Source organism: Macaca nemestrina, chromosome 4 (assembly GCF_043159975.1).
Source record: "Macaca nemestrina isolate mMacNem1 chromosome 4, mMacNem.hap1, whole genome shotgun sequence".
In the NCBI taxonomy this organism is placed as follows: Eukaryota; Metazoa; Chordata; class Mammalia; order Primates; family Cercopithecidae; genus Macaca; species Macaca nemestrina.
Genome location: NC_092128.1, coordinates 86,605,647 through 86,632,535, shown reverse-complemented (window position 1 = coordinate 86,632,535; position 26,889 = coordinate 86,605,647).

Below are 26,889 nucleotides of genomic sequence, written 5' to 3'. Positions count from 1 at the left end.
TAGTATAAAAATCACAAATGCATTCCATATTCATATCTCCTCTTTGTGAATATATCATTAGATGGCACAGAGCCAAACTAGCTATTAAAATGATTTTCAGTTCAAACTGGTATATCTTGAGTTTCTAATTGGGATTTTCAGATTTGAAAATAAATTTACATAAATAAACAGTGGTGGTCCTGGCTCCAAATGATACATTCTAGTGAAGAAATTGTCTTTGCCTGTGCAGAAATTGATTTGTAGCATACTGAGATGATCATGGTGAAGTTTTCTCTAGTTTTCTCCTCCATACTTTCAGAACAAGCATTCAGCTGGCATTACCTGGGTAGTTTAAGATATCAGTACCACTGCAAGACATCCACTTTTGTTTTTTAAGTTTTATTTTAAGCTCAGGGGTATATGTGCAATGTGTGACATACGTAAACTTGTGTAATGGGGGTCTGTTGTACAGATTATATTCTCAGGTATTAAGCCTAATATCCATTAGTTATTTTTCCTAAGCCTCTCCTTCCTACTATCCTCCACCCTCTGATGGCCCCTAGTGTGTATTGTCCCCCTCTTTGTGTCCATGTGTTGTCATTATTTTGCTCCTACTTATAAATGAGAATAGGTGGCATTTGGTTTTCTGAGGATAATGCATTACTTTGCTAAGGATAATGGCCTTCAGCTCCATCTACATCCCTGTAAAGGACACAACCTTGTTCTTTTTTATGGCTGCATAGTATTCTATGTACCATATATATACCACATTTTATTTATCCAGTCTATCACTGATGGGCATTTAGGTTGATTCCATGTCTTTGCTATTGTGAATAGTGCTTCAATTAACGTACACATGTATGTAAGACATCCACTTTTCAAAATTGGTGTGAATAATAAACTCCAAATCATATGCTCTAGATGTTTCTTTTTTCTGGGATCTATTAAAAGACAATTTGTTTAAAAGACCCCAGAAAAAGTCAGCAACGCATCAGAATCTGTTGTCCATAAGATCCACTAGAATTTTCTGAATATCTTTTCTAGTGGTTTGAGAGTTGGGGAGAGAAAAACTTGGAGGGTAGGCAGCAGTCTTTTGACTTTGTGTATTAAGAGAAGACAGAACAGATTTTGTACATCATTTCTATTCACAATTCTTTGGAAATACTGCCTAGAACACAGAGAAAGATTAGAGAGAATCTCTCATGAAATCTCTGGCTGTCTATCAATATTTGTAATATCAGATTCATCTGGAGGTTACACCAATCCACCAAATATCCTACCAAGTACAGAAGAATGCATTGGGATTGGAGATGTTAAGGGATGGTTTCTTACAAACATAGAACATCAAAGCCATAATGTGTCCTTGGCCTAAGTCAAACCATTACTTCATAAGTCCTTTGTATATATGCTTTTAAAGAACCCAACTAAATAATAATAGTTGAAAGTAGTTAAAATTTTAAATATAGACTAATATAATCTCATGTTAAAAGTTTCTACGTCCAACTCTTTACTTATTTATGTATTTATCTGTTGTAATTAAAGAAGACATTTGTGTCAGCTACAGCCCAAGAGATACATGTTGACTCTTCTTTATGGCCATACTTTCTAATATTAGGTGCAAAGAATGTAGGTATCAGAACCCATCACAGCTGAATCAAGTACCAGCTCTGCCTCAGTGAGCTGTGCAAGTTCGAGTAAACTTCTTAACTTCTTTGAGTCTCATTTTCAATGAAGTATAAAAGATAAGTTTTCCTTGAGATTGTTTACTTTGTCTCACTTTTCATATAACCACTTATATGGCAGTGTCTTAGTCCATTTTCATGCTTCTGATACATACCTGAGACTGGGAAGAAAAAGAGGTTTAATTGGACTTACAGTTCCACGTGGCTGGGGCAGCCTCAGAATCATGGCGGGAGGTGAAAGGCACTTCTTACGTGGCAGTGGCAAGAGGAAAAATGAGGAAGATTCAAAAGCAGAAACCCCTGATAAAACCATCAGATCTTATGAGACTTATTCACTACCATGAGAAGAGTATGGGGAAAACTGCCCCCATGATTCAAATTATCTCCCACTGGGTCTCTCCCACAACATGTGGGAATTATGGGAGTACAATTCAAGATGAGATTTGGGTGGGGACACAGAGCCAAACCATATCAAGCAGTAAAGTCCCAATTAGGGAAATGCTGTATTACCGAACAAATATATAATTTAGTGTCATAGCCAGTGTGACAATGTTTTAAAATTATGATTTCCCTATAACTAGGGATTTATATAGTTGATCACCCAAATTTTAACACTTTTGCAAATGAATGTGGGCATGAGTAATCACCTTAACTATATCCACATGAAGTGAGGGGTTGGCAGTGCAATTTAGGAGAGTCTGGGGGTAAAAATGTCAGAATAAAAATAATGACTAATTATGTGCTTATAATCCCCTTAGGACATAATTACAATATAAAATAGTTTTTACACTCAGAGTAGGCTTTTTAAGAGTTTGAGTACTCTATCAAAGGTTAAAAATGGTTTTTCTTAACTACTTTCATTGTCTACTCAATGTTAAGTATGGTTCCATAAATCAGGGACATGCTGGTTAAACAACTTGAAGTGGGTTTCTATTCTGCAGAACTCTTCAGCTTCTTAACTACATTTATGACTACACTGACCTCCAAGGAAAGCTGCCTTAAGTATGGTCCCTCACAAGCAGATCCTGAGACGAACATTTATGTGCAAGGGATTTGCCAAGAAAGGGCTCCCAGTCCTTCCTTGCTTCTTTCCTCCTTTTCCTTCTTTTTCTTTTTTTCCTTCCATTCCTTTTACATGCTCAAAGATGGAATGGAGTCAACGATATAAGTAATGGAAGGCACAATGTATTATGAAAGTTCAGGGGAAGGAATTAGCTGGGCGTAGTGGTCGTGCCTGTAATCCCAGCTACTCGGGAGGCTAAGAAACTAGAATCACTTGAACTTGGGAGGCAGAGATTGTAGTGAGCCGAGATCGTGCCACTGCACTCCAGCTGAGCAATAGAGCAAGACTCTGTCTCAAAAAAAAAAGAGAGTTCACAGGAAACGATTTAATGCAGCGGTGGATGTGACAGGGAAGCATGAAGCAGAGGACCTATGCCAGAATGAAAGTGCACAGCTACACAGCTGGAGATGGAAGAAAAATCACACCATAACGTTCTTCTATGTACAAGGTCCCAATCAAGAGTCCAGTAGTGTTTTTTATATTGAATTTGGAATGGAAGCCAAACTTCTCTCCACAAAATAAAAGGTTATGCAAGATCAGGCCCCACCTGCCTATCTGACCTCTTTTCATGTCATTCTTCTATGCCTCCTCACTATGCCACAGCGACACTAGCTTTCTGTCAGTTTCCTTAACCTGCCAAGCTCAGTCCCACCTTAGAAATTTTGCACTGTTTGTGCTTTCTGGAAGAGGCATAAGGGAATTTTTTAGGGGAATGAAGATATTCTATATCATGATTGAATTGGTTGTTACATGGATAGATATAAATGTATTTGTGAAAATGCAAACTGTATATTTTAAGTCCATTTTATTGTATATTGTATTGTTGAGGTACATTGTAATACACCTCAACAAAGTTGGCTAAACAACAACAAAAATAGATTCACTAGTTCAGTTGTAGAACTCAACAATAAAGTAGAATTGATTTTACAGTATTTATTTTAAAAAAGAATTTTGCAGGAATGTGTTATCAATTCTTTAAAGTCACTGGTAAAATTCCACTTCTTTGGAATTTAGAAGCTGATTTTCCCAGACATTAAACATAAATGAATGGACATAGATTCAGCCTAAAGGAAGTGGAATTTGGCAAGGGACAGATTGCATGAACTGAAAATGGGTGGTGGACTAAGAATTCAATAGGGAGATATTACAGACTTCATCTATGATTTCCATCCAGGAACAGATCCAGACAGCTGTAGACTGTGTAGGGGGCCTTTAAAATACAGTTGCAAAACTCTATTTTAACTTGGTTTGTGTTAAAATCTTAAATCAGATCCCAGTTCATCACAGCAAAAACAAAACAAAACAAACAAAATTCTTTGGCTCCTTCTCTTTTAATATGGGGAGGTATACTTAAGACAGTTTCAAGGATAATCTTGAAGTAAGCCTCTTACAACCCACTTTGTATACAAGTAAAAGAGATCCTAAAAAATAAGCCAAGAGGGAACAAAGAAAGCATATACTACTGAGAAAAGCAGTATATTGTAAGAAAAATAAAATTACTTGTGATTATGAGCGGTATTTTTTATTATTATTATTTTTTTGCTATAGCCTTGATTAAAAGGAAAGGGAAGGATTTATGCAGTTGGTTTACTACCCCCCAGATTTTTAGAATTATGTAAGGATAATAGTATTTCCCCACCCATCCCCTGAGGAGCTTTTAAGACTAGCATCTGTGAGGTGCATTTCCTAGATAAATGCAAACTGCCCTTTGACTCTCTTCAAGATAAGAAAACATTGACCCTTTCAACCAAGTTATTTATGACATTCACATAATGTGAAACAGTGCTTAGACCTGATGGGAACGCCCAGAAGTATATACACTGAAGGCAGTTAAGATTCCCCTCTGCTACTATCCAGGAGAGGCCACCACACAAGTCGAACAATGCCCAAGGCTCATTAAAGAGTTTGATGAATTTAATACAATTCAAATTAAAGAAGATCTCAGGGGAACACGGTTAGAAAAGAAAACCAGATGGGGCTCCAGGGTAGAGCATCCCGGGAGCAAGTGTTGGATGCCGTAAAATCCTAGAGATTCTGGAAACATGAGAAAATGCGATTTATCTTCTCGGTGAATTAACATGCAAAATGCGTTGGTGGCATGATATTGAGTTTCACATTTTATAATGTAATTTCCAAGATTGTGAGGGGAAAAAAGACCACTAGATATTGGAAGGAGTCACCTCCCCTTTCCATGAGACTTGCCAAAGTAAAGGGGAATAAGAGAAAAATGCATGCAATATACCCACACTAGTTATCAAGTGTGAAATGGCAGAATGTGAGCCACCAAGTAGATAGAGATCATAGATTAAAATGTCAGTGGGCCCAGGAACTGTCCTTTCTTTTTCTTAGTATAGGAATAACGATGCTAAATGCTGCTGTTGGTCACTGGACTGAAGGGTGATGGGGTGCAGATTCTTTCAAAAGAAAGAGTATAGAAAAAGGGAAAAACACTGTTTGCTATTTTACAAAATAGACATAAAGTTTCAAAATAAACCTTGAAATAGGAAATAAGAAAGTTTTATTGATTAAACATATTCACAGTATGTTACCTCCATTTACTCTGGAGTTGTCAATTTGATTTAGTCATCATGGCATTACTACTTGTGAAATAAACCCTGACTAGGCTCAGGCACAGGTGAGGCCTAGTATCTCTCTTTGGTCAGACAGGGGCTCCAAACTATGAGGAAATGATGAATGGAAGGCTTTTGGTTTACTTTTGCTTTGTTTTGCAATATCTCTTGAAAACATTCTTAAAATAGAATGTTGGTCATTTGCATGACTAATATCTTGTTGAAAGTGTTAGCAGAGCTTGAACCCAGGATAAGTATTCCCAAATAAACAGAGAAAGGATTCTGAATTTTCAAGGAGCAGCTTTCTTTGCCAGAAGGTAAGACATTGTAAACATTAAAGTCATCTGAAATTCTATTACCCAAATAGAATTATGGACAAAACCTATCACAATGTAAGTTCATAGCTTATATCTAATTATGTAACATGCTTTTCTTTTATTACATATAATGAATAGCTTTTCATTTCAAAATACTAAAATAATTTTTAATAGCTGCTTAGCACATTATCTATGTACACTATGACTGTCACTAAGAATACCATCTTAGAGAATTTAGGTTATTTTTCAATATTTTCTGTGCTTAAAAACAATGCTAGAGTTAATATACGGAATTATTGGAACAAGTGCAAAGTACTTTAATTATATTTCTGGTTCTTAATAAATAACAACATTACAAAATTAAGGGTAGACTCAACAGTTTTAATTTTATGGTATATAAATTACAATGTATCAGAATTCCATTTTGCCCATAATTCTTTATCTTCACTTATTGACATAAACTGGTAAAAGGAAACAGGAATCATTTAGAGAGGAATTAGAACACAGGAAGCCTGGAATCTCCTACAATGACCTTATCAGAAACCTAAGGAAAAATATGTGTCACATATAAAAAATAACTTGACTGTAGCTCACGTTGGCAAGCTAAAATGGGAAATGAGGAAAGATCAGAGATGGTCGAGAGAAGGGATAAGAGCATCTTTAAAGGAAATCAAGAGATACACAAACTATGGCAGGTTAAATAGTAAAACAAAGTTGTACTTGGTAAATAAAGAGTTATGCTCTATATTTAATTGACAGACTAGTATAAATAAGTCATCAGGGATTCTGGTGAAACTTTTGGCTAGAATGTGCAAGCTGTCATGCTAAGCTGACTTGTGGTAGCAAAGACTAATGGTTTTCAGTACACAGTGTCCTTTGGGAGGAAACTGGAAGCAAACCTGGGAACTTCAGAGTGGTGATTCGTATCCCCATACTTGTCAGGAGGGCAGCAGCTGGAAAGAATGATGGCATCATGGATTCCTAGAAAAATACAACTTTTGGGGAGATATGTAACGTAGCTTCTATAAGGGGAAAATAGTGTCCCACTAATTAACTCAATCACAATTGGAAATTCCTATTAAATCTTCTAAAAACACATCTTCTCCCTTCCTTTCCTTACTGTTGCTACTCTTTAATGGTTCAGAGCATTGGACTAGATTTTTCAGATAACTTGCAAACATGCCTGCCTGCTTCCAGCCTTGTGTTCCATAGTATATTCTTTATTCCACCATCAGAGTAAACGCTCTAGCACATCTCTTATTGGTACCCACCCCTGCCTGCAAATATTTAATTGCCCAGACTGTAGGAACTCTCCACCATAGCTCAGAAGGCCTTCTGCAATAGGGCCTCTTCCCATCTCATCTTCCTCCATAGCTCCTCTCCTGAAACACCTGCTAGCCTGCATGCCCTTCACCACATCATGATGCTGGTGCCTGCCTTCATGCCTCAATATGTGCTCTTCCTTTTTCTCAGAATGCACCTCCTGTCCCTTGGGTATCAAGTGAGTTGTCTTTGAAGACTTAAGTGTTCACCTCAGTTAAATCTCCGTAGACATCCATGAAAGTAGAGTTAGAGGTTTGCCTCTCTATCTCATTACAGCTCTTAGCAGATTGCAGACAGCAAAGCTTTTTGAAAGCAAAATGGGCTTTTCTTGTATGTATCCTTAGAGTCTCTTACAGTACCTGGCACATAGAAGGTTATCAGTACCAATTTATTAAATAAACGAGTGTAGATTTTTCAGAGGTGATATGGACAAAAGAGAAGGTAATTTTATTTCCACTTTCAAAGAGATTGAAAGTGTATATCCTATAGGTGGTCAAACACAATTTTCAAAAACCGATTTCCTTGTTATTATGGAAAGTGTTTTGTCTTTAAGCGTGGAAATGGCTTAATAACAGGAAGTAATGTGTAGGAATAAATGAGCATTTCTCTACTTAGAGAAGGGTTAGTGTCAAGGTTCCCTAGGGACTGAGGCTGGAACACAATCTCAACTAATACGTTAAATATATTGCTTAGAATAAAGACAAAAAAAATTTAAGTTTTTTCTCTCTTATTACAAGGTCTTCTGTGTAGTGAAATATTGAGTTGGTAGACACAGCAGGGAAGAATTTAATGAAAGCAATGAAAATAAAGAATAATGACATTTGAGTTTGATGTAGGAAAATTAATAGAGTTAAAGAAGACCCATTAATTCAACTCATTTTGAGTACTTATTATATATAATACAAAGTCCTATGTTAAAAACTGCAGGGTTATAGAAGTGAATAAACCTGAGTCATTGTGTCTTGAAATATGAATGCAAATTTTCCCCAAAATAAAAGGCATTAAGCCTCAAAGTTACAAAGTTATATAGACGTTTCAACATAGTAAGAGATACATTTTAGTTGGAAGAATTAGAGCTTCATAAAAACCATGTTATTTGAGTAGCTATTGATGTGTGAATATGATTTTTAAAGGTAAAACTAGAGGAAGTGACTTAAAATAAATGATAAGAAAGGATTGAATATGATTTCCTAAGTAAAATTTAGTGTGACTGAAAGGAGATAGTTACCAATAAAAAAAAAAAAAAACTCAGAAAGTGGATTGAAGGGAGAAAAAAGGATCAGTTAGGATGGGGCAAAGTAAATGTATAAGTTACTACACTCTGAATTATAAATCATGACCTAGGAAAAATTCATGGAGTCTAGAAAACACCTTAGAATATTGTTGCAATGGTAACAGCAGCAACAACAAAACCATGCAATTATGCATTCTAAATGTTATTGAAAATAAAGAGTTTTATTGGCAATAAAGCATTTTATTAGAAATAAAGCATTCAGAGAGACCCAACTGTTCTGTAAAGCCATGGTGCTCCTCCACTTGAATAAGACTTAACTTTTTTTATTCTATTATTTTTTAATTGTTTTATTACACTTTAAGTTCTAGGGTACATGTGCACAATGTTCAGGTTTGTTACATATGTATACATGTGCCATGCTGGTGTACTGCACTCATTAAATCATCATTTGCATTATGTATATCTCCTAATGCTATCCCTCTCCCCTCCCCACACCCAAAGACAGGCCCCAGTGTGTGATGTTCCCCACCCTGTGTCCTGCAGGCATCCCACTACCTGACTTCAAACTATACTACAAGGCTACAGTAACCAAAACAGCATGGTACTGGTACCAAAACAGTGATATAGACCAATGGAACAGAACAGAGCCCTCAGAAATAATACCACACATCTACAGCCATCTGATCTTTGACAAACCTGACAAAAACAAGAAATGAGGAAAGGATTCCCTATTTAATAAATGGTGCTGGGAAAACTGGCTAGCCATATGTAGAAAGCTGAAACTGGATCCCTTCCTTACACGTTATACGAAAATTAATTCAATATGGATTAGAGACTTAAATGTTAGACCGAAAACCATAAAAACCCTAGAAGAAAACCTAGGCAATACCATTCAGAACATAGGCATGGGCAAGACTTAACATTTAAAGCTTTTTATTGTTTGCAAATTCTTTCATGTATGTGACTTCACATCAGGTGAAAAAGAACAGGGCTCTTACGTTCATTTTACAAGTAGAATTACATAGATCTAAGTGGTTTAAATAGCTTATGTCAAACTTGCATAGCTAGTGAGAGATAGATCAGTCCAGGGATAGTCTAGGTTTTCTGTAGGCAAATTCTGTTTTTTTGTTTGTTTGTTTGTTTGTTTTTTAATCCGCGCTACTTAGCACTCAAGGAAGATATGGATATAAAGAACTAGAAAAATCCTAAAGAGCATGCTAAAATAATCAAGAGAGCAAAGGGGATTCTATAGAAAGAAAACTTAAAAAAAAAAGTATATGTATTAGAAATCTGGTTTGAAAAGCAGTAGATTTTGTTAGTAATTGTATAAAGGTCACAAATAAAGTGAAGATGGCTTAGAACAGCAGTCCCCAGCCTTTTTGGCACCAGAGATTAATTTCAAGGAAAACAATTTTTTCACAGATGGTGACCAGGGACAATGGTTTCAGCATGAAATGGTTCCACCTCAGACTCAGATAATCAGGCATTAATTAGATTCTCTTAAGGAGTGCACAACCTAGATCCCTCAAATGAGCAGTTCACAATTGTTTGTGCTCCTACGAGAATCTAATGCCGCTGCTGAGTGGACAGGAGGCTCAGATATACTCAGATAATTAGAATTGGAAGCTAGACCAGAAATTACAAATACATGGTCTGTCAGTCACACCAGTCTGCTAGATACACTTTGTATGACCTTTGCAGTATATTTTAATTCAATATTTTAAGTGGTTGATATAATTTTGAAATTGAGAAGTTTTATAAAAAGATCCATATATGCAGCTTCTTTTTAAAATAAGAAGCTCTGAACAACATTCATGTTCTTTTTTTTTTTTTTTTTTTTTTTTTTTTTTTTTTTTTGAGACGGAGTCTCGCTGTGTCTCCCAGGCTGGAGTGCAGTGGCCTGATCTCGGCTCACTGCAAGCTCCGCCTCCCGGGTTCACGCCATTCTCCCGCCTCAGCCTCCCAAGTAGCTGAGACTACAGGCGCCCGCCACCACGCCCGGCTAGTTTTTTGTATTTTTAGTAGAGACGGGGTTTCACCATGTTAGGCAGGATAGTCTCGATCTCCTGACCTCGTGATCCACCTGCCTCGGCCTCCCAAAGTGCTGGGATTACAGGCTTGAGCCACCGCGCCTGGCCAACATTCATGTTCTTTGACCCAATAGAACACTCAGCCAAAATGGAATAGGAGTTTTGCTCTTTCAAAGAGGAATTTTTTTTTTTTTTCTACTTCAATACATTCTCACCAGGGTACACTACCAGGGTACACTTCTCCCACTGCATTACACCTAGACTGCCTCACATCTTTATATGAACGTGGTAAGTAGGCATTTCAGTCACTGTTCCAGAATCTAAGCACAGAAATGTTTGAGGTGCTATTTAATGATGATGACAGGCAAGTTAGTTGTATCTTCCTCCAAACTAACTGTTTGGGTATGCTAACAGAGAATGAACATCGAATGGGACTTTAGACACATTCTATCCATAAAAATGGGCTTCCATGTTAATGGTAGGTCTCCAGGGGAAAAATCTAAATAGTCTTCTTTTGAAATGACATGACCCTGATTCTTTCTGAAGTCACAACTTATTTTTTCTCAGATTTTATAAAATTCAGTTTCAGTCCTTTATTCAACAAATATTTGAATGCTCATTGTACGCCATTTGTTTTAGTTGCTGAGGCCAAAGCAATTGGTCTATATATAAATCTTAAAATTGTATAAAATCTCTGCCCTCATGGATCTTACATTTAGTGAGAGTAGATGGAAAATAAACAATATAAATAAGTCAATATGCAATATGTCAAGTAAAAGGAGTTGAGAATCTATAGGGGATTATAATTTTATTAAAAGAGGTCATGTAAAACCTCAGAAAGTTACACTTGAATAACGATTTTAAGGAAAAACAAGAAAAACTGAGACGTATCTGAGGGAAGAGGACTCGAAGCAAAGACTCTCAAAACCATTCCTATATTTTGCCCTTTATGCTTGTTAGTTCAAGTTGTTTCCTGCTACTGGTAAATAAGAGACTTAATAATTTTGATCCCCTGAATGTGAATGGTCTGATGATTCTTATGTCATTAGATAATTTTTTAAAGGATATAATTTTAATTTATTAGGGGAAGGGTAAATGGAGTACTGAAGGATCTAATAAGCTCAGTATCTAACATTCTTTCAGTTGCTCTTATCAACTCTATACTAGATGTAAGATTTTCTTTTCATCTCCTCTTTTAAAAAAGAAATATCAAGGAGCTATGCATTCAAAAGCAAACCATTATTGCCAGAAAAGTGTAGAATTAATTTGGGCTTTTTTGTAAAGTGACACTGGGGAGAAAAACAACATTTATTTCTGATGTTTAGGATTCTTCCAAGGCTCTCAAATTAATTGTCATTTTTGAAAGGGGAAGAAAGAAACTATTATTCATTTTGCATTGAGCATGGGTCAGATATTTTAACATTAGTTTTGCCTTGTAAAAAAATCACAGCACAAATGTGTACATTGAGACTCAGGGTAAATAATCTATACAAATTTATAGAGTTAATACAACAAGCCAGCCAGGATTCCACCTCACCTGATTTTAAAGTATGTTTCTATATTGTGATAAAACTGAAGGTCGTTCTTGACTACAATATAACCATAACCAGGTAAACACAATGGCGCTTACTTAAGATGGCTCTTGAATATAACACTAAGGGAGAAACTGGTGTCATTTTTTGGAAGCATTGCATGATGCTGATGAAAATATATGAATGGGGAGATTCATAAATAAATTGCTAATAAAACAAGTGTCTGTTACTGGCCGATGGCCTCCTGCAATTCTATCTATGTACTGTTGGACAACACTCCCACTTCCAAGAGCCTTCTGGAAAAGTCACCAAAACAGCAGTTCCTATATGTAGAAACCTAGAGCAATTTTTTGAAAAAGAAAAAAAAAAAAAAAAAGAAAAAGCTGAGCTCCCAATGGGCTCCATTGTGCTCAGGACACAGCAACAAAACACTGTTCTCTGCAAAAGAAATGTCAAGCCCATGGTGCTTGGAGAACCATCCAGCACTCTCACATAACTGTTCTGATGAGGTGTCGCCTATTTCCATCCAAAAGCTGTTGTAATATGATAACACCTTTGGGATAAGGCACTTTTCTGTCTATGAAATTATTGAATGCAGGCCTTATTCACCTCTCTACGTTAGACTTGGATGCTCAAAATCTGACTTCAGGCCCTGCAGAAATGAGAGGAGGCATCCAACATACAAAAATCTTCCATCTGGAAAACTCTTTAATAGGAAATAGATGAACTAGATGATCCAATGAGGTCTTCCACATCTTTAATTTCCATGATTCTGCCTAGGAAGTATTTTGGAACTTTCCTAAACCAAGGCAGATTCCATTGATTTCTAAGCGGGGTGGGGGACTGGCACTGAAAAAAGGAAAGGAACTGTTCTTGATTTCTAGAGAAAGATGGAAAGCCTAGGGAGGGAGAAATTGGGGAAATTGATCTCATACCACCTTATCTTGGTGAAATACCAAGAAGAGAGAAGGAGAGAACAAGCTGCCAATTTGCTGACTCTTCTGGCAGTGGAGTGGTCACTGAAACTATCCTCCCAGTAATTAACTGTTAAGAAACAGACTCACTTTCCTCTTTAGGGCCTAAGGCCTGTTTTTACATAAAATAGGCAATTAAGTAAATCCTTTTTGGTTTTCAGTCACTTCTTTAACTTCAGTTTTTAATCTGGTTGTGGTTAAATGTCCATAAGAGATAACAACCGGCTGTGGAAGATCTCAGTGTGAGGAAACCAGAAAGGGATTTGCAGTGTTTGGTGAAATATGCATCTTACTGGACTAAAGGAGACATGTGATATGATCTGTACACATTTCTGAAATGTTGCTTGGAATACTAAATAAAAAATTTTCAATTTCAAATATTTTTGGACATAAGAAAATAAAATATAATGCTCTGCTACTTTATCTTAATAGTCATCAATGTTACGGAATCTTACTGAAACTATTGTGACAGAGCCAGTATTTCAAACTGGATCTGTCTTTCCCAGGGTCAAGGCTCTTAATCAATACACTTTTAGAATTAGAAATTATAGTCTCTCTATTTGTTAGTGAACTAGTTGTATCATGAGTAATACAATTTCCTATTTGAAATTAACCATATTTTCTCTTTCTTTTCTTTTTTGTTTTGAGACATGATCTCCCTCTGTCTCCCAGGCTGGAGTGGCAGGATCTCAGCTCACTGCAACCTCCACTTCTCAGGTTCAAGAGATTCTCCTGTCTCAGCCTCCCGAGTAGCTGGGATTACAGGCGCCCACACCATATCCAGCTAATTTTTGTATTTTTTGGGTAGAGACGGAGTTTCACCATGTTTGCCAGGCTGGTCTCAAACTACTGACCTCAAGGAATCTGCCTGCCTCAGCCTCCCAAAGTGCTGGGATTACAGGCGTGAGCCACCGCACCCGACCAATTTTCTATTAGTTTTTAACTTTAGGATTAGGATTTGGGATCCGTCCTGTGAGATTTGTCAAAAGTCTCTGAGGGTTCACTATTTTTCAGTGGTCTCTTGTGACCTGTATATACAAGGATATCCTAGGTGCTTATTTCTGATTCTAAATATTCACTCCTAGGATATGTTTCTATTTAAAAATACTTCAATGATACATATATACTTTCTATAAAAATATGTTGTGCCACATTTTCTTAATCCAATCTGTCACTGATGGACATTTGGGTTGATTCCAAGTCTTTGCTATTGTGAATAGTGCTGCAATAAACATACGTGTGCATGTGTCTTTATAGCAGCATAATTTATAATCCTTTGGGTATATACCCAGTAATGGGATGGCTGGGTCATATGGTACATCTAGTTCTAGATCTTTGAGGAATTGCCATACTGTTTTCCATAATGGTTGAACTAGTTTACAATCCCACCAACAGTGTAAAAGTGTTCCTATTTTTCCACATCCTCTCCAGAACCTGTTGTTTCCTGACTTTTTAATGATCGCCATTCTAACTGGTGTGAGATGGTATCTCATTGTGGTTTTGATTTGCATTTCTCTGATGGCCAGTGATGATGAGCATTTTTTCATGTGTCTGTTGGCTGTATGAATGTCTTCTTTTGAGAAATGTCTGTTCATATCCTTTGCCCACTTTTTGGTGGGGTTGTTTGTTTTTTTCTTGTAAATTTGTTTGAGTTCTTTGTAGGTTCTGGATATTAGCCCTTTGTCAGATGAGTAGATTGCAAACATTTTCTCCCATTCTGTAGGTTGCCTGTTCACTCTGATGGTAGTTTCTTTTGCTGTGCAGAAGCTCTTTAGTTTAATGAGATCCCATTTGTCAATTCTGGCTTTTGCAGCCGTTGCTTTTGGTGTTTTAGACATGAAGTCTTTGCCCATGCCTATGTCCTGAATGGTACTACCTGGCACATATACACCATGGAATACTATGCAGCCATCAAAAAGGATGAGTTTGTGTCCTTTGTAGGGACATGGATGCAGCTGGAAACCATCATTCTTAGCAAACTATCACAAGAACAGAAAACCAAACACCGCATGTTCTCACTCATAGGTGGGAACTGAACAATGAGATCACTTGGACTCAGGAAGGGGAACATCACACACCGGGGCCTATCATGGGGAGGGGGGAGGGGGGAGGGATTGCATTGGGAGTTATACCTGATGTAAATGACGAGTTGATGGGTGCAGCACACCAACATGGCACAAGTATACATATGTAACAAACCTGCACATTATGCACATGTACCCTACAACTTAAAGTATAATATTAATAAATAAATTTAAAAAATATATGTTGTGAAGCATTTACTGAAATATAATTGTTCTCTAAAAGGAACACTGACATTTATCTAACCTGATATTCTTAAATAACTGCAATGTAGTTTTGTTTTTTAACACCTTGAGAGTATCTACCTGATGGAAAAGTCCTCTAATCTCCTGACCCTTATTCCTGAACCTAAAGAATACATTTTTGACTGGGCACGGTGGCTCACGCCTGTAATCCCAGCACCTTAGGAGGCCGAGGCAGGTAGATCACGAGGTCAGGAGTTCAAGACCAGCCTGGCCAAGATGGTGAATCCCCTCTCTACTAAAAATACAAAAAATTAGCCAGGTGCGGTGGATAATCCCAGCTACTCTGGAGGCTGAGGCAGAGAAATACTTAAACCTAGAGGGACGGAGGTTGCAGTGAGCTGAGATCACGCCACTGCACTCCAGCTTGGGTGACAGAGCGAGACTCCATCTCAAAAAATAATAATAATAATAAATAATAAATAAATGAATAAATAAATAATTTTTAAAGTAATGTTTTTAGAGAGTAGGAAGTATAAGGAAAACTGCAATTCAAAATTCAGTGAAGGGTGCGAATCAATGTCCTAGCATAACCTCCGTTCTCACTACTTACATGCTGCCTTTCACGATTGTGGTACTAACAGTCAGTGGCACCTGTGACTGATTTTGAATTTTTTTTTTTTTTTTTTGAGAAGGAGTCTTGCACTGTCACCCAGGCTGGAGTGCAGTGGTGCGATCTCAGCTCACTGCAAGTTCCACCTCCGGAGTTGACACCATTCTCCTGCCTCAGCCTCCCGAGTAGCTGGGACTACAGGAACCCGCTACCACGCCCGGCTAATCTTTTTTTGTATTTTTAGTAGAGACGGGGTTTCACCGTGTTAGCCAGGATGGTCTTGATCTCATGACCTGGTGACCCGCCCGCCTTGGCCTCCCAAAGTGCTGGGATTACAGGCATGAGCCACCGTGCCCGGCCTGATTTTGAAAATATTAAGGTAGGACCCTTTGATTTTTTTTCACTCCATGTAGCAGGAGACATTATCTTGGTGCCATGCCCATAGGCCATGAAGAGTCCTCAATGGCCTTTGCTTGTTAAGGACCAGCTCATTCTGATTGTTGCCTGTGGAAGCAGAGAGCAACTCTTTCCTGCTGGGATTCCACCTAATATGTCCAACTCTGGGTCCCCAACTTTTAGCACACTGCCTTGCCTAGGGGAAGGCTCAATACATGTTTGTTAAATGTTGACTGACTAAATTGATTGAATAAATGAATGTTTATTCATTCACTATTCATACAGAAACAGTAATATACTTTTTTTTTTTTTTTCCTGTTGTAGGACCACCAGCTGTTTGGAGAACAGTGAAGGTAGAATCGTATTAATACAGACAAACATGGTCTCCCACTAATTATACATGTGACCTTGTTCAGGGGACTTCCCTCTCTAGACCCTGGTTTCCTCATCTATAAAGTGGGTAAATTAAACCAGATAATCTTTGAAGTCCCTTCCTGTTATTCCTTACAATGATTCCTGTGTGATGACATAGCACATGCTTTAGCGTTATTTACAGTGTTGGGGCCGATGGACTTGCATGACACTCACTGCTCTTTAAAAAGGACATGAGTTGAGTTTAACAGGCAAGCGAGGAAGAATGCAAAAGTAAGGGATTTATTCCATTCCACAGCCTGGTAGTTTTTTTTGTTGTTGTTGTTTATGTTTCCAGAAGCAAAGAAGATAAAAAATGGAGTTAGAGCACAGAAATTATTTTTAATGCAGGGAAATATTTTATTTAGATTAACTGGATGATGGTTTTACTCAAAGGATAGTGCTTTTCATATTCGTAAAATATTAATGATTCCAGACCCATTTAATTTCCACACATCTGTTAAGCACAGAAAAAAAAAAAAAAAGAAACCTAATGATCTAAGAGAAAAACACACTTAAGGATAACATTTGGTTTGCAGATCTATCATTCTGTTGCCAAAATGAAGTTACTGAAGCTTTTGTAGTAATTGCTGTGACCGGGCAGAGCAAAGGCACTTATGTATATTCATGCTGGTATGTATACACATGTATTTACGCCTCTGGAGCCCGTATTAGAACCTGCTGTTTATTTCCTGAATGAAGCTTAAATTAGATAGTTGTATTCATTGATGCTGTTGAGAAATGGATGTTCAATGTGTTCTTATTTAAAAGAGAGACAATGAGTAGACAACAATACAGGAGCATCAAATTACTATGTCCCAATTTATTTTTTAGTGCAATTCCTGCTGAAAGGTCTTTCAGGAAAACAACGACATTCAGGGAAGTCATCCTCAGTCTCTGTTGCTGAATGTGTTTATTGAGAGCATGCTTGGTAAGCCTTGAACATTCTCTACTTTTTGAAAGTTTTTAATGACTGCTTTTATTAATAACTAATTGCCCTCTTTTTTTCCCCCTCCACAAACTACTCGCTGCTACCTTTTACCAAACACATGTGCCCAGAAGCCCATGCTGTGAATCTCAAAGTGGGTGAATCCTGCTATTTAGGTTCTCGGCCTTCTCTGCTTTATGCTTCCTTGGTATCAAAAGTATCTTCTGCTGTTACCTGTTGAACTTCTGTATTGAAAAGGGTTCCTCCAGATACCATAATGATTACCTGTCTGTGTCTTGGAGTTCCTGGCTACTTGGTTTGTGTGCGAAATTTAACTACTTCAGTTCATTCACCTCAAGTTTCCCTTTGGAAGCCAAGTGGTTTCAAATCACCTAAAGAAGGCTGCTGGCATTGACACCCTCCTGAATAAAGGAAGGGAGCACACCACATGGCCTTCTTTTACCTAACTCTTTTAATAGCATGTAACAATGTGTTCTGTGGCCAAAAGCGTATTTGTTGACTTGAATCAATATTGAGAGTCCTTTCTGCGTATCTCTACTTCCTTAATGGTTCTTTTAGTTGAATTCTTAAATATTTGAGTGTTTATAATTGGCCACAAAAGATAAAATTAGGCATTAGAGAAATAATATAGTGTACAGTACATCATTCTTGATCTTATTAAACAGGACAGAAACAAAAATCATTAAAGGGCTTCTTAACCATAAGCGTACGAATTTAACCACCACTCTTTGTAAACTCTAATAGAAAGATATGATGTTTAAAACTTTTCCAATCAATTATAGGGCTATATTTTAGCCATTCTAATTCAATGTTGGAAATTTGAGTTATATACACTTTTAAAACAAAAATGTATAATATACAGTAATTATTTCTATTTAAGAATTGTTTCTTTACAGAAAAACACATTTTAATATGTCCATGTCAACCATATTTATTGTATTTTTCCTACTCAGGGCTAGAGTGTGTGATCAATAATATTTGCTAGTTTTTTTTAAAAATACATATTTTAATTAATTGCTGACTAAATAAACATATGGCCCACAGGTACATCTTTGATCAGAAGCTAGAATTGACAAATCAATTAATAGAATTCATAGAGTGTGGAACAGGAAACAATTCTAATTAGCTGTTGCTATCTCTTTATGTCTAGGTCTTAATAAATTATATTTTGTTGCTAACAAGTAATTCATACTATGGTGGTATTGGTGATAATGTTTATTTTAAAATCCTGAATTTTCTTATAACTCTTGATTTTCTTAAGACTTTCCAGCAATATTTCCTATGATGTCTAAGAATGGGCTTTTCAGGAATCTCTGGGATCAAAGAGGTTATTTCAACTTGAAAGATGTTAAGTTCACTTAAGTAATTAACCAGCATCCACAGATCATTATGTTCTCCTTCATAATAAAAAGAACAATTGGATGATTATAAATTATATTAAAGTAACAAACCAAATATTGGGAGAGGGGGCAATGCTGAATAGGGTCCAAAAAGGAACTTATATGTGTGGACCAATGTATTTTTCTCTGATTATATATATTTTTAATTGTGTAGATATGAAACTGTTTTCCCTGCCATTTGACAATTCTAAGAAAAAAGAGCTAAATAAAAAGAAAATTCCAAAGTTGTATGAATTTAAATAGTACAAGTGTATATATTTTAAATGATTAGTATACATTTAAAAGAAACAGCTTAATGAAATACAAGTCAGTTTATTTTATATTCAACCCACAGCTTTCCAAAGCAGCAGTTGAATGTTTTGTTGAGTTTATACCATTCATTCATTCATTTTTTTTTCCTTTCTTTCATTCAGAAAATACTGGATGTTTCATATTTATTTCACTGTGCTAGTTTCTGGGACTGTGTAAGTCATATGCCATAGTCCTATTCTCTATTTATCTCTAATTTAGGAGGCATTATTTTTATTTAGTGAAATATGAATCAACATAGAGAAGAGTCAGGTGGTCATACTGAGTAGTCAGAGAGGTCTAATTCAAATACCTTCTCTGTCTTTATCAGATGAATGACTAGAAAATCTTATGTAAGTTGAATTTTCTTACCAGAAAAATAGGGGTAATTTTTCTTATCCTAGGGTTTTGTAGATTAACCAGATTGGCAGTTTAATGTGGTTAACTGAGTTTAGACATCCTGTAATAAATTTCAAGGCCTTTTATTGGCACATATATAGCTAAGAGTTCATGAATATCTTGCTTTAGGCTGGAAAAATGGAGGCTTCCTTCCATTAATTTGGAGTTTGTCACAATAACCATTTCTCTTGAATAGTCATTGAAAAAAGTCAATAAATATAAGTAAACTCTGCTGTCAATACTTAGAAATTGAGTAAAACAAAAAGCACCTGAAAAAATGTAAACAATGGAGGATAAAATTGTTTACTGATACTTTTACTTTAGAATTCTATATCATCTAACATATTTACATTTTCCTAAAAAAGTCAAAATGGATCCCAGACCCTCCTATCTGGACTGTAACATTCTTCAATGTATTAAGTTGTTTAAGGAAAGAATATGTACCCTCATGGAGAAATCATGTGGGTCATAGAATTTGGACCATTCTCATCATGCACAGAAGTTCTCACAGCAAAATAATAAACTGGTTGAAATATAATTTGGTTTCCTTTGTGACTTGACTACAGGTAAGGAAGAGGCTGGCTGTGTGGATGAGGGCAACTTGCTTTTTACAATAATCATTTGTCATTGTAAATTAACAATTTGCTCTTCTGGTATTATATGGAAGTCCTTGATCCTGTTGATGGCACTGCCTTCGCTTTTGCGAGATTAAAATGAAATGAAGTTTCTGAGATGTTAACTCAAATCTTGACCCCAAACATGACACCAAGATGACTGGATACAAGAAGAAAATTAATGTCACCTCAGGAAGTATCTCCCCCATACTCCATCAAGAGCACTTATAACCCCATAAGCACTGGCCACATCCCCATGCACCTGGGAACAATCCATTTATTTTCTAAAATTTTAAAACTTCCTACAAACCTGATTTTTCAATTTTCAATATGTTTCTTAAAGTATTTTACCAAGATTTTTTATTTATTTCCAAATACTGGCTTGGATTTTTTTTCTCATCTGAACACTGAGTAATTCCAGGAAAAAAAGAGTTATATTTGGTACTTCGTGTCTTCAGATTTTGATGCAACGACTTTATAAATTAGTCTATACTGATAGTGTAAAACTGGGTTAAAAAATAAAAAAAGGAAAAAACTTAGACACATGTGGAATATTTACCAATATTTACTTTAAGGTATAAAAATGTGAATAAATGAAAGTAGAAAAACTGGGCTGAAATGTATCCACCACTCTTTTGGTAATACAGTAGTAGGTATTCATTATGATTTATTTTCCCTTGAAGCATATTTTGTCTTTAAGTTATTTCGGTGTATAAGACCAGAGTACATTCACATTTGTGCTTTTTTTTTTTTCTTCAATAAAACTGTTGCTGCATTGTTCGTTCTAATATGTATCTCTGCATTGAATTGCTTCTTGAATTTTTCTTTTTTATTTTTAAGTTTCATATTCTACATGAGAATGTGTTTACTTCTCTACTCCGCTGCCAGGAAGTTAAATGTAACTGTAAAACTTTATTGAGAAGTAGAAAATAGAAAATTTTTGGAAATTGAAATTCTATGTCTTTCTTCTTTTGGAGAAAAGATTTTTGTACCTATGTGCTTTGGGGATTTGACATTAGTCATTTGATTGACCCTAGGAAAGGATGTGAACTGAATCCTCTTGAATGAGATCATTTTTGTTGTAAAATTTTTTGGTATTCTTTGTATAAAACTGATCTAAAAGATTCTATCTATTCTGATTGTTTTTCCCTCTATAAGGAAGTATATATATTTTTTAATGTTATCAATCCCTGTACCTATTTGTTAACATTTCCTTAAATGTGTTTTCTCCAGATGTTGGAAGTTAAAAAAAAGTGCTTGTTATTTTTTCCATTGTCACTCTTTACTACTTTCCATAGGCAGCATATTGTGCAAGCCAAGAACTGGAGGAAATAACAGACGTGTGAGCCCCAAAATTATAGGCACAAAAATAACTTTCATAAAATAGGTTTTAAATGACACCACTTTCCAAAAAGCCAGCTCTAATTGACTCAAGCCTAGAAAGCAGTAACTTAAGGGAACATTAGACACACGTCCACTGATCCCAGAAAGCGGTCCACGGTGTGACAGTGTGACATTAGCGGGGATGATGACATTCCCAGCTTGCTGCCAGCACATTCCAGATGGCAGGCCCGGCATTTTGGTACCAGTTGGGCCAGTTCTCAATAGTACTGTTCTGATATCATTGAGATGATAGTTTACGTATGTAAGCAACTTCCGAGATCCCCAACTACCTTGCTCACCCGCAAGAGATAGTAGAAAAGAAAGAAAAAAAAATGATAGAACGCAGAAATAAGAGGGGAGACTCCTCTGTTTTTTTTCTTTGAATGCAGACAGAATCCTCACCCGGGTTTACGGACTGGAGCAGCCCGGGTTCCTGCTGTTCATAGAATGTTACAGATGGCTGCCTGGGCAGGAAGCCCTCCCCCTTCCTTAACGGGGCTCTGGGGAATGCAAGGGGCCTGGAACCAGCCCTCTCCTTCCCTTCCAAACCTCTTCTCCAAACCCCTACTGAGTAAAAAAAAGAGAGAGAGAGAAAAGAAAAAAAAAATACGCACGTCCCTGGAAACATTTCTGCCAGTCTGTTTTTAGTGGAATCTTGAATTAACCTCTTCACTCCCGATTAGAATAGCAATTTATAATTTTGCCGACATCTCTTTTATGTCCTGAATCAGTTTCACCAGCTCATTGAAGTACCGTACCATTTGGGCTGAATTATAATAGTACTTTTGAGTTATGCAACAATTTCAAGTGAGAGAAAGCAATTTTGAATTCGAAAATAATTAAAAGTATTTTTAGCACATCAAATATAGTATTAATAGTGTTCTCTCCATTTTTTTTAAAAAAATCACATTTTGAATATTTTGTTTTTTTCATAGATTTTCCCTGGTGGTATAAATTTTATAAATACATTATCTCTTTGGGCACCAATAACAAGGGCTTAATTTCACAATCATACTGTTTTATTTATATTTTTAAGGCAATTTCATTATCATAGTCTTCCATTTATAAACTTTTACAGCATACTAGTATACTAAATCAAGATGTTTCTTAAAGATAACTTTTATTTTGGGCTTTTTAAAATTTTTATTTTAGGTTCAGGGGTACATGTGAAGGTAAACTCTTATCACACATATATGATGATAATCTCATAATAAGGTAAACTCTTATGTACAGATTATTTCCTCACCCAGAAATTAAGAGGAAACAAACCAAATAGGTTATGCTAAAGTATAAAATGAACTGTTATTTTTAACCTCATCATTGCCCTCATAGGAGAAGCAAAATATGCCACATAAAGAGTATATTTTTGTAGAACATTTATATTACATTTATTTAATTCAAAGCTATAGACTATGCAAACTCTATAATGCCTATGATAAAACGGTTAGGTATTTTGTCACATGAAGAATAACATGTTCCGACCAACTATATCTATACTGCACAAAAAGAAAAAAGCATAGAGAAAGAAAACTATTGAACAAGTAATTAGAGAATGTAACAGATGGAAGAGTTTAAAAAAAAAAAAACCCTTAATTTCATATTAAGCTACATCCAGATATTTTGTGATTGGTTACATCTATTCATTGATTAATTAACTGAATAGAAATTGCCTTCCATGTTTTAAGCATCATGCTATACATTAAGGATTCAATCATGAGTAAAACACACAGTTCGGGGGAAGACATGCCAGTCTGGGTTTCCATCACCGTCCATGTTCTGTCTAAATGAACACATGTCATTCCTCCCATTCTGACGCCTCCTTGGTCTTCACACCTGTCATCCATTCTGACTAGTCACTGCATACGCTCTGGTTATTTCCCAAGTTGCACCATTTACAAACATTTTTAGTTGCATGACTTTTTAGATCCAATAGAATTTGGTATTCTCTCAAATATTTTTAACAATGTATTTACCTTATATATGCTTCACTTCTGGCTGAAAACAAACATACAAATAAACAAATAAAAACATAAGTGGAAATCCATTGAGGAGTTCTTTAGAAATGTCTTTTCTTTGGGGACAAAAAAGAGAAATGTGAAAAGAAAGCCTTCACTACTTTTGTCCTCATCTTGAAGATTCTGGTGTAGGGAAGTGAGGGAGGTGGTGCTACAACAGTCTGTCAATTGTGAGGGAAAGCAAATGGCAGAGGTGCTGACCCAGGGCCCTGCAAACTTGAGTTGCTCAATTAACCCACCTGGAAAGGAACCTCTGAATTTCTTACGTGAGCTATATTGATAATTTTCTTTTTAAAAACCACTTTTGTTTTGAAAATCGGTTACTTGCAGTGAAAAGCATCTGAACTGAAATAATACCTTTAGAGGAAGTGGGATGACTTTTATTTCCTAGGAATAAAAATGGAATGTCTTTACTTATATTCCAAGTAAGGGATTTTGTAATATGTATATAGTTCATGCAGGTTTCCAAATCATAAAACTTCTTGGGAGGCATATTAAACTCCATAAAATCTAGATTCTAGAATTAAGTATTATTTCTTTGATAACCAGCCTTCCTCCAGGCATTCTTAAATTTCAGTTTGTCTGACTCTGATAGCTAACTTCAGGTGACTCTCAGCTTGCCAGTTTCAGAATCAGTGGTAGGGCCTGTAGTTATACCCCACAATTTGATCAACCACATCATAAAACACTCAATAGAAATATTGGCCAACACATTCAAGTGAGAGCCCAGGCCAAAAGCCAAAGTTTCCATCTCTAGATTTAATTGTCATTGACTCTGAATATGTATTTGAGGAAAAAGAAGGCCTATTGGGCAAATTAGAGCCTGTCGACATCAGCTCACTAACTATATCACAATCATTTTCACATCATGTATATCAAATTCAGCCAAATCAAGGGGTCCAGAAAAAAGACGCATGCTGTTTACACAGCACCTTTTGTCTCCAAGACTACAGACTTCTTTTGCTATAGTACAGTTGATTCCAGTTTGCATGGAGACAAGGGTTTTTGAAAATATATATATTTGAGGAATCTGAACAACTGATGTCACGCAGTTTATTGCTAAGTCGTTGAAGCCCAGGGGTTTTAAAAAGATGCATTGATTTCCTAAGCACAGAGAAAAATTTCATAGATATCCTCAATAAAAAACAAAAAAGCAAAAGTTCTCTGTGTGTATGTGTGTGTGAGTGTGAATGATTTCATTTATTGTGGTTTTTACTGAACAGCTGAATAGAAAGAATCATAATAAAGATACATGAAAGTGGAAAAAGAACCTCTGTTGTTTAAGTGTAATAGATAAAACATGAAGTGTGCTTCAGGGAAAACAATCAAATCACACTGGAAATGCCTTAAGTGTCTACATGTGTAATGATTCAGCAAGGCCCAATGCGCTAATGACAGGCCATTGCCACGTGCCACAATGCTGCAAAGCAAAGCCATTCCTTTACGTTGCCCTTATCCAAGTCCATTAAGAAATAATGGTTCTAAGATGAAAGTCTTGTTAGGGTTTCAATGAAAATGTTTGGCACACCACGATGAAAAGTCAACAATCTGCTTTTAACGAGAGACACTGGAAAAATGTTGGTTAACATACCACTGAAAATATTAATTCTCCTTAATGGCAGGATGCAACGTAGCTTTTTATAGTTTTTGATCCATGCCATAAATTTGACTATGACAAAGGGGATATTCCGGCTTTAACTCTCTGGCAAGAACATTAGCTATTTTCCAGGCCTAAAAAGTTTGGTCCTTAGTATTCTTTGTAATGCACCAAAGGGCCAGATTTCTGTCTTCAGAAGGACGGGCTGTGTTTGGGTATATGGACATACATTCACCTGTATTTGTGAGTGTGTAGTTAATGTGTGTGGGTTGACTGGGAGTAGTTTTCTTTGAACTTTTAGAGAAAGAAAAATACTACAAGTCCCAAGTCCCAGATTGTAGCATCATTGTCAGAATTCCAAAAATTGCAAAGCTGAATGAATGAGGAAGATAACAGCCTTACAAAACACAATGAGTTGGTTACTAAATGCCCCTTTCCACTGGATGTTGTTAGGAAAAGTATATTTTATCCTATTTTTTTTTTTTTTTTGCTTAGCATAATTATAAATTTTCAAATTTTAAGGGTGAGAAGGAATGACCAAGCGGGAGGAAGGGGGGAAAGTAATCTTCTCAGCTCAGAGCAATGAATTTTGGCTTTGAAAACTTACATTTTAAAAGAGGGTTATCCTTGTTAAGAATTTTCATGTAAAGTCTTTTTCTTGTAAAATACCTACATATATGTGTATGTGTATACAGCACCCCCCACATACACACACACATACATATATATGTGACGAGTATTAACATCAGTGCCAGACTTGAACATTTTATCCCTAATGCCTTCTCTCAACTCTGCCAGTGAATGAGTGTTTGTTTTGTTTTTTCTTCAACAGTATTGAAAGGAAAAGGAATTTTTTGAATTAGATAACTATAGGGACATTTACTAAAGGAATATTTTTTATTGCTATAATGGAAGTACATAATTATAACCATAATGTTATAAGTTTATTCCTGATTTTTTGGCATTCTTCAACAACAAAAACTTTTAAATTTAAAATAAGCTAATAGATTTATGTTTCTTCTATTTTAAATTTCAGCGTGTATCCAATGTTTTAGAGCAGTGATTGAAAAGAAAGAAGTGTAAATACAGAAAAAATAATTAATCACTGGAACACGTTAAATTTTTTTTTTTTTTTTGGAAATGGAGTCTTGCTCTGTTGCCAAGCCAGAGTGCAGTGGTGCGATCTCAGCTCACTGCAACCTCCGCCTCCTGGTTTCAAGTGATCCTCCTGCCTCAGCCTCCTGAGTAGCTGGGACTACAAGCGTGTGCCACCACACCCAGCTAATTTTTGTATTTTTAGTAACTAGTAGTTCTTTAACTTTCATGAACCCAAGCATCACTTAGTAGTGGTGAGTGACTTGTTAAATATCCAAGTTTCTTGATGCAGAGAGTCTAATTCAGTAGGTCTGGAATGGGGCCCAGGAATGTAAATTTAAAATATAACTTTCTCCTTTTCCCACTGATGCCATTGGTCCTTTTCTCAATTTTGAGAAAACACTGCTTTAGATCTTATGAAAAAATGCCTTGGACAAAGGGAGTTAGACTTATTCATGCCCCAGTTGGTTTCCTTGTTAGGGAATATCTTCATACACTCATAGAAAATGTGTACTCCTTTTGAAGACCATGGAGGCCTCTTCAATGCAAGTGTTCCTGTGTTGACTTGACAAGCACCTGGAGAAAATGTTATAAAAAAATTTGAATATCAGAGGGATGATTAAATTAAGTTAGCTTCAAGGTCACCTCTAACTTTGACCTTTATTCCATCAGTACTGTGTATATTCAGTATTAATTCTTTTTTTTTTTTTAATTAAACGTCAGAAAAGGGAAAGGGGATGATAAAGCAGTGAGTTGTCTGT